Genomic DNA, 9,788 nt, shown 5'->3' on the forward strand with positions numbered 1-9,788 from the left:
CATAGTGGTTAGAGCAGAGAGCCCTGAGCTCAGGTGGGGCAGAGGTTGGGGTGAGGGGATTTCCAGGGTCCAGGACCCTGATTGGCTGACAATTGTCTGGGGGTATCTGTAAAACAAAAAATAGGTATGTGCTCGACTCAAGGACATCTGGCCATCTTATCTAATAGTTGGAATGTTTGGGATGTCAGCCACGAGCAACGCGCCGTTTAACTAATAGAGATGTCTCCATTGCTGAGGATATTTGCTGCTCTGGACGCAAACTCAGTTTGCAGCACCTACATGGGAAGGCCAGGGAGGTTACCACAGCCTGTAACTTCAGCTCCAGAGGATTGTATTCCATCTTCTGACTTCCACAAACATGCACACTGATGCACATGCATATATAGACAATACACGCACATACAAAAAGTAAAAAGAAACAAAATTTGAAAACTAGAAAAGAAAACTTGAATATCTAAATACCTTTATCTATATATTATCATTCTATATGTCTGACTGGAGGGGGAGAGAGAGAGAGAGAGAGAGAGAGAGAGAGAGAGAGAGAGAGAGAGAGAGAGAGAGAGATTTGTTACAGGAATTGGCTCACATGGTTATGAACCCAACAAGCTCCACAATTTGCTCTCTGCTCTATGGAAACTAAGGTTATGTCCCAAGAACAGAAGATCTAATCCAAGGGAAAATGAAATATCTGCTTCAAACAAGGCAGGAAGGAAGCAATTACGGTCAACTTCAAACTTCCCATTGTACTCAGGCCCTGTGGATCACATAATACCACATGATTAACCTTGATTGTCAGTTTGATAGGATCTGGAATCAACTAAGAGTAATACCTCTGAGCAGTTATTCACTGGAAGGATTAACCATGGATAAGGTGGGGAGAGATTCTCCCAAAGTAGACATCACATTCCAGAAACAGATCAATTTTTCCCTGTCTACCTTTATCCATTGCTGGTGAGGGCATCTATCCTGTTGTTACTCCTGTTACTCCCCTCCTTTCTTGAAATCTAAACCTTTTTCCTTCTTTGGGCTTCCAGTGTAGACTGAAAACCAGTGGCTCTCAGGAATCCTCTAGGCCTTCAGTATCAGATTGGAACTGCTCAGGCATCCAGCCTGGTGGACACAGCAGCTACTAGGTTCTCAGCTTTTCCAGTATCCTGAAAGCCATTGTTTGGATACCCAGCAGGTACTATGTAAGCTAAGTTACTGTAACTCCATTTAACATATATTAATTCCCGTTGCTCCCTTCCTCTAGAGAATCTCCACTAATATACTTAACTACTCAGGAGAGGGCAATCTGCTTTACCCAATTTCTTGGTACAAATTCTAATCTCATTTGACATACTCAGAGAGAATGTTTCATCTGGGCATCCTGCAGTCAGCTGAGAAGCTACATAAAATCCGCTTTCCAGGCTGTACCTGCAGCTAGGTGAGGTAGAGGTAAAACACAATCAGGCTCAGCCATTTGAGGGCAGACTATTTTGAAAGATAAAATGCCAAGGCCTCTTTCTGTGTGGTACTTATGTCCCTATTACAGCTGAGTAGGGATATGAAGCAGGCATGCTTTGTCCTTAGATTGTCTGTTTGGGGAGGGCGTTTGATGGAGCTACTAATAACCTCAATCTGGTGGCTCTGTCTGCCTTCATCCCAAGCCACCCCTCCAGAACTGCAACTTTTCACTTCTGCAGATAAAATTGTGAGCAGAAAACAAATAAATGAGATTTGGTGCTTTGTGTTATTACAGCTTCAAGGTGAGAAAACAGCAAAAAGTCTGAAATAACAGTTTCAGTATTTCCTAGCTCAGAGAGTCTTAAGCTCAATTGCACAACATATAAAATAGGGATGATAAATTAAATCTCATTTGGAACCTCATAACATATTATTTATGTCCCACTTACGTGAACAAAAAAGATTTCAGAGTAATACTGGCTGTAATATCTAGACAGACTTGAAGATGGAGGCTGTACTTGAGCATTGAAACCTGATTAGAGTTTGGCTAAGATTAAGCACGAAGAGGAGGGTTTGAACAGGAGAATACAAACAACGGTTGGCAAATTGGTGCAGAACAGATAATTTGCTTGATTTTAATACTATTTGTATCCTTTTCATATTAGAAAAATACTAACATCTGCTTCTAGCAGTATGGCAAGATAGATACCCTAACAGATTTTTAATGAAGGCAGTTTTAAATTTTTGAATTAAAAATTAAGTATTGCATAGACCAGAAAATTAAACTATTCAGGGGATAAAAGCTATGAAAAGTGGGGACCCAGAGCAATAAGAATCTCTTTATTATTTAGCTTATTTTACCTTTTTTTTTTTTTTTTGGTTTTTCGAGACAGAGTTTCTCTGTGTAGTTTTGGTGCCTGTAGATCAGGCTGGCCTCGCACTCAGCACTCACAGAGATCTGCCTGCCCCTGCTTCCAGAGGGTTGGGATTTAAGGCATGTGCCACCACTGCCTGGAGCTTAGTTTATTTTACTTTATGTGTGGGAGTGTTTTGGCCACATGTATGTATGAGCACATGGGCATGACTGGTGCCTGAGGACATCAGAAGAGGGCATCTGTTTCCCTGGAACTGGAGTTATCGATGGCTGGGACCCATTATGTGAGTACTGGAAACTGAACCTGGATCCTCTGCAAGAGCAGCAAGTGACCTTACCCATTAAGCCAACTCCTCAGTCCCAGGAACAACTTAGACTTGTGAGTTATTCACATAGTGCTAGTGACCTTCTGTTTAATGTTTTGTGACCTTAAAGTCAATGGTGTAAAGGTGTAGAGTTTGATGGGAACTGAGCAAACATATAAGCAGAAATTCATGCTCTGACACAAATATGTCTAGTAATGTAGTCACTTGTATTGTCTAGCTGAATGTGAGATGTCAGCATCCACCATAGCCTTAAAAACTTCAGGAATAGATATGCTTAGATACATATAGTCACAATATATTTAAATAAAGAAGAAATTTATGTTTAGGTATTTGCTTCTGGAAAAGCAGGAAAATAATTTTGCTTGGGATTTGGTAGGGCATAGGGAAACATTCGTGTGGGATTTTAGAACATATTTAGACTCCCAGAGGGAGGACTTAGTTTAAAGTGCTTCTATGTGGGCTTTGTTCCCCGGAGCCTTGAAGAATCAAAGGCAAACTCTTCTAGTAGAAGTCACATAAAAAGAACAAAACATGGTTGAATCATGTTCTCAAAGGGATCAAGAATGTGTATGTTTGTGTACGATTATTCCCCCCATATTTGAAAGGCTGAAAAAGGGAGTAAAACCAATAAATGAAAGGCAAAAATTTATTCAAAATTAGGGTTTGAAACTAGTATGCATAATTTTAAAAACGATTTTTTATTATAAAAGATTTTATTTACCTAATGGAAATGAATGTGTACCAAGTGTATGCAGGAGCTCACACAGGCCAATCAGAAAAGGACATCAGATTCTCTGGAATTAGAATAATTGGAAGTTGTGAGGCACTCTGTGGGTGCTGGGAACTAACCTTGGGTCCTCTGTAAGCAAAGCAAATGCTCTTAACACTGAACTATTTACCCAGCCTGATAAATAGTCAAAATAATGACATGAAACTGCAGACTAGTATCACTGATAACTATTGCAAAACTGGTTAGAGGATAACAGAGGAATATAGCATTGAATGAGACATTATTATTTCAAAATTTAAAAAGAACTTATATGTATACTAATAAATAAATTTCAAATTTCTAAAAATAAATTATAGCCTATTGGAATTATATAGTCCTTGAAATACCTTGTTCCAGGAAATAAGTTATTAATTTAATTTTTATCAACTTCTAATGTACTAATTTTTTTTGTGTAACACTGGGGAAAACAAAAGGCAAGAACATGTAACAGTGTGAGGAAGTTCACTACACACTGATAAACAGTTTCGGAAGAAAACACACTTAAATGAATAAAGTTTCCCCAACTCCCATTTTAATTGATGATAGTCATTGGGTGGTAGTACTAGAACAGAAAGTATATAGAACCTTATTGGACCAGATATTGAAAGAATTCACTGAAGACAGGTAAACAGTTAAGATGAAGAAAAAAAGGTTTAGGTCTATACTACTTAGTTTTAATAGTTGGCTTGTCACAATCTAGAGTCTCTGGGGAAAATAGAACCACAATGAGGAACTGCTTCCATCAGAATGGCCTCTATTGTGTCTGTAGGTATTTTATTGATTGCCAATTGATGTACAAGGGCTTAGCACACAGTGGATGGTGGCACCCTTGGGCAGGTGCTCCTGGGTTCTATAGGAAAAATGACTGAGTGTTGCTGGATATTTTGATCGTACTCTGACACTCCTGAGATTGTCCCATAAAGTTCTACCTTGAAACAGGTGACTAGTGACTAGATTACCAGAATTGGCCATAGAGAAGCCAGCAATTTGAATAAAGAAGATGCACAGAAAGGAAAGTGTGGGGACTAGAGTTTGAACTCTCTTGGTTCTGGGATGAGGGAAGAGACATGTTTCTTGTGATGTCTCTGGCCAAAAAGCAAGGTCAGCTAGTTGCTACTCAGCCCCTCTGAGCTAGCAGGTTTTCACCCCAGCCTTTGACTCCTGAATCATATTGGTAAACAGAACAATACAGACTTAATGTAAATCTACATATTGTGGTTGCAGTAGAGCTGGGGCTGTGGGACCAGAAGCCCGGTCAGGCCATAGCCTGAATAGATGGTAGGACCCTGACTAATGGGCCATAGGGCAGCAGATGACAATTAAAATATCAGATTCATGTGCAGCCACTAATTTGACAGAAAAATCATCAATTGAGCATGAGTCAGGGGGAGCAATTCAGTTAGTAACATTCTTACATGATCTCTGCTTCAGTTCCTACCCTAACTTCCTACAGTGGTGAAATATTACCTGGATGTGTAAGATGAGAAAAATCCCTTTTCCTTGAGTTGTTTTTGGTGATGGTGTTAATAACAGCATCCATGAGAAAATTAGAACAATACCAAGGAAAAAATGTTCAAACAAACTGAAGGAGAAGGAAAAGTTCTCCATGTTAACAAAATGGGAAGATCACCAGGAAAAGAAAGGAATGTTGGAACTACTCAGGGCTATGTGACCAAGATGCCATTTGGGGTTTTATTGGCTTAGCTACTTTGTCCTCAGTGCTTTTCATGAATCACAAGGATCATCTGTATCCAACAATGAAAGTAGAGACAGAGTACAGAATTAGAGCAGGCTTGGCACACACCGAGAAAATATTAAATAAAAAAAGAACAATGAACCTATGAGAGAATCAGATTCAAAGATTGCTTTAATGTATCTAATGCATCTGATTGTCTATAAAATATTGCCTACAAAAATTTTATAGCACTCAAGCCAGGGAAGAATATCAATATTTTGCTCAGCCAGCATCAGAGAAGCTTCCTCCTGCAGCAGATGGGAACAGAGACCCACAGTCAGACATTATGCAGAGAGTGAGTGACCTTGGAACACTCAACCCTAAACAGGATGTCTCCATCAAATCCCTACCCTCAGGGGTCAGGGAACCCCAGAAGATGAGGCAGAAAGAGTGCAAGAGCCAGAGGGGATGGAGGACACCAAGTAAATAAGGTCCTCTAAATCAATATGAACAACGCACATATAAATCCACAGAGACTAAGCAGAATGAACAGGGCTTGCATGGGTCTGCACCAGAGGGAGCTGAAAGGAGAAGGGAACATATGCCCCCACGCTTAACCCAGAAGTCACATAACGATGGATAATCACTTGCAAATAAAAATTGAATTTTCTCCAAGGGGAAGTCTCACTGGGGAAACAAACTACTTTCTATTTTTTTTTTATTAAACTTTCTTTTTACTTATTCTTTGTGTCTTTTACATTATGAACGCATCTCGATCCCATTCATTTCTCATTCCTTCATATCTCCTTCTGCCTTTGCAACCTCCCCCCAATAAAATAAAATGAAATTAAGAGAAAAGACGGGGAAAAAAAAGAAATTAAAAGGAAAAACCAATCTTGTCATGAAAGCTGTAGGTCACATAGTGAGTCATGCAGTAAACCCTTTTATCCATATATGTTTATGAGCAAGTGCTCACTGCAAAAAGTCATTGCGAGGTGGAGAGATGGCTCAGTGGTTAAGAGTACTGACTGCTCTTCCAGAGGACCCAGGTTCAACCTACATGGCAGCTCACAACTGTCTGTAACTCCAGTTCCAGGGAATCCGACACCTTCATGCAATGCACATTAAAAAAAAAGAGTTAAATAAACCATTAAAAAAAAGAGTCATTGGTCTGGTTCGAGGTCTCAAACTATTCTTAAGGGTAGGCCACAGGCCCAGCAGTAGATATCTAACAGAACAAAGGAACTCACTAGCATTGTTTGAATTTCCTTGTCTTATAATGTGTTAGGGCTCCTCAATATATATATATAATCGTAGTATTTTTAAATTTTTCTTTTATTTATGTTTTTTTCTTCTCTCTTTTTACCCTACAGGTCCAATTCATATGTATTATGGATTCCAGTTTAGTGTTTTTATGGGGTTCCTGAAAGTGTGAATGAGTCTCTCTCTCTCTCTCTCTCTCTCTCTCTCTCTCTCTCTCTCTCAAGATAGGGTTTCTCCCTACAGTCCTAGCTGTCCTGGAACTTGCTTTGTAGTCCAGGTGCCCTCTAATGTTGTGAAATAATCTTTTTGCACACTGTGAAGATGTATCACTCTGATTGGCTTAATAAAAGCTAAACAGTCAATAGTTAGGCAGGATTTTAGGGGCATGCTGGGAAGAAGAAAGGTGGAGTTGCCAGTGGACACAGAGGGAATAGATATGCAGGAGGAAAAAGCCGTGAGTCATGTGGTAACATGTAGATAAATAGAAATGGGTTAGTTTAAGTTATAAGAGCCAGTTAGAAACAACCAAAGCTATTGGCTGAGCTTTCATAATTAATAATAAGTCTCTGTGTCATTATTGGGGAGCTGATGGTCCTCACAACAAATCTGTCTACACTCTAACTCACAGAGATCCACCTGCATCTGCCTCCCGAGTGCTGGGATTAAAGGCCTGTGCCACCACCATCTCTGTTTCTTGTGCTTTCTCTTGGGCTCTTTGCCTTCTGTTTGTTTTGTCCTGTTCCAATGTGATAGTTTTTGTTTTATCTTATTATATTATGTTTTATCATTATCATATAGAAGCCTGTTTGTTTTCTAATGAGAAACAGAAAGGGAGTGGATCTGGGTGGGAGCAGAGGTGAGGAAGAGCTGGGAGGAGTAGAGGGAGGGGAAACCATAATCAGAACACACTATCTGAGAAAAAAAATCTATTTTTGATAAAAGAAAAAAGATTTATAAAATATGTCAGGTATAGGAAAGTGTGCAGAGTAGAACTCATACATCAGAAAAATGTCACCAATGGAAACTTTCTCTGAGGGAGAACAGAGATGGTTTTGAGCATATGCACATTTATTTTATTTTATATGTATGCTTGTTTACCTACATGTATACATGTGTATCACGTGTGTATCTGGGGCCCTCAGATATCAGAAGAGGGCTTCAGATACCCTAGAACTGTAATTACAAATAATTGTGAGCTGCCATGTGGGTGTTGGAATATGAGCTGAGTATCTCTGAAAGAACAAGTGCTCTGACACATGGAGCCATATCTTCAGTTGCATATACATACATATTTTAAAGTAAATATAAATATATTCCAAAATGGAGAGAGAAGCATGGCTAACAATTTAAAGAAAAAGATTAGAATAATCAGAATTCCACAGCTCTCCTCATCTACATAGTGAGTGTGAGGCCGGCCTGGTTTACGTGAGACCCTGTCTGAACAACACAATAACAACAGCAGCAGCAACAACAACCAAACCAGACAGGTTTCCAATAAATAAATTAATGATGGAACCCAAGGTATTAGGAAATCAAGTAGAGCTGCAGAGGTACAGTTGGTTGGCAAGTGATACTTAAACAGAAAAGCGTAAACAAGACCAAACTGAAAGCAGCAAACAGAAAGAGTAAATATCAGGAGAGAAATGAAGGAAATGGAGACAAAAGGAATCATGCAAAAAATATTTAAATCGAGAGTTGTCCCTTTTCAAAATTAAACAAAATTAATAAATTTTTAGCCAAACTTACCAAAAGAAGGAATGGAGAATTTGAGTTAATAAAATTAGAGATGAAAGGGGGGTATTTTACCAGATATCTATGAAATTCAGAGGATCATAGGAAATATTTAGAAAACCATATTCTAAAAACTATAAAATCTAGAAAACTATGGAAAAGTTCTTAGATGCATATGGTATATCAATATTAAATAAAGAAGATGAGCAACTTAAACAGTGAACTTGGGTAACTCCCAACAATGAAAGACTGCAGGACTCTTTGAATATACTGCTAAATTATACCAACCAAAGTTCCACTGTTGTCCTGATATCAAAACAACATGAGAACAATACAACAACAAAAAAGAAAATTAAAAATTATATACAATCTCCTGGATGAACATGGATGAAAAGATTCCCAATGAAATACTTGGAAATTGAATTTAAGAGCACAATAATATATACTGCACGACCTAGTTGGTATCATTCCCGGGACACTCACAATCTGTTTGTATCTCTGTATTAATTCACCCGGTTTTAAACAGGAGAGGCCACGTTATGTCATTCAGAAGTCTCAGGATTACTGATTTTTTCCATTGCCCAGAATCTTGTAAATACTATATAAAATCTTTTATTTTATATGCCAACTAAGAAAGTAAAAATAAGCAAAACAGTTGGATTTGAGATACACAAATCCTACATTAATGAAAAAGTAAAAAATAATAAAAATACATAAAATAGTACAATGAAAGAAATCTATTTAATATAAAATAAGGTGTCCAAGAAGGACCAGAGGTATAAAAAAATGTCTTTATCAAGCTGGGTGTGGTGTTCACACCTTTAACCCCAGCAATCAGGAGGAAGAAGTAGAAGCAGCTAGACCTCTGAGTTGGAGGCCAGCCTGGTCTACAGAGTGAATCCCAGGACAACCATGACTATGCAGACAAACTGTCTTGAAAAATAAAAACAAACAGACAAACAAAATTTTTATTTAGACAGGCAAAGAAATATACAGTTATAATCAAACAAAATGCAAAGTTAACGTTATGTCACCTATCAGGCAACTTACTTGGAGTTGACAAATAGCCAAAGAAAGCAGAAAATATTTAAATGACTCAAAGTGAAGCACAAGGTCTGAGGATAACATGTGCACAATTTGAACTAGCAATTATAAATCTAACCTAATTGAAATTCCATGCCAAGATAACATCATTGGACAGTTCTATCAAATACTGAAGAAATGACAATAATCTTGTCTAATCTGTGGAAAAATCTAGAATTGGAGATGAAAAGGATATCCTTCATGAATGCAGATATAAAAGCCCTTAAAATATTAGCAAACCTAATCTAACCACATATAAATATAGTTACTATGAAGACAAATGGGACTTAACCTTGTGAGTGTATGAGACTTAAGCAGGAATGGAAAATGAGTCTCATTTAAACGTTAATTAACACAATTTACAATATAAGTAAACCAAAGGGCCAAGTAACACAATTCCCTCAGCAGGCTGCCAATTGATGGAATCAAAACTAACAGTAAAATCTTCTAGAGTGGGCTACTTACTGATAAAACCAAAATCAGGGATGAAAAAAAATCTACAAATAGTAGAGTGCACTCCATTCTTTTAAATGTGACAAGCAAATGTGTGCCACCATGGTGACAGACACCTTGCATTTCCCCAATGTTGGGGGAGAAGCGAGGGCACCCCTCACTCTTACA

The sequence above is a fragment of the Peromyscus californicus genome, unplaced genomic scaffold (assembly GCF_007827085.1).
Source record: "Peromyscus californicus insignis strain IS unplaced genomic scaffold, ASM782708v3 Scaffold_12__1_contigs__length_115047231, whole genome shotgun sequence".
NCBI lineage: Eukaryota > Metazoa > Chordata > Mammalia > Rodentia > Cricetidae > Peromyscus > Peromyscus californicus.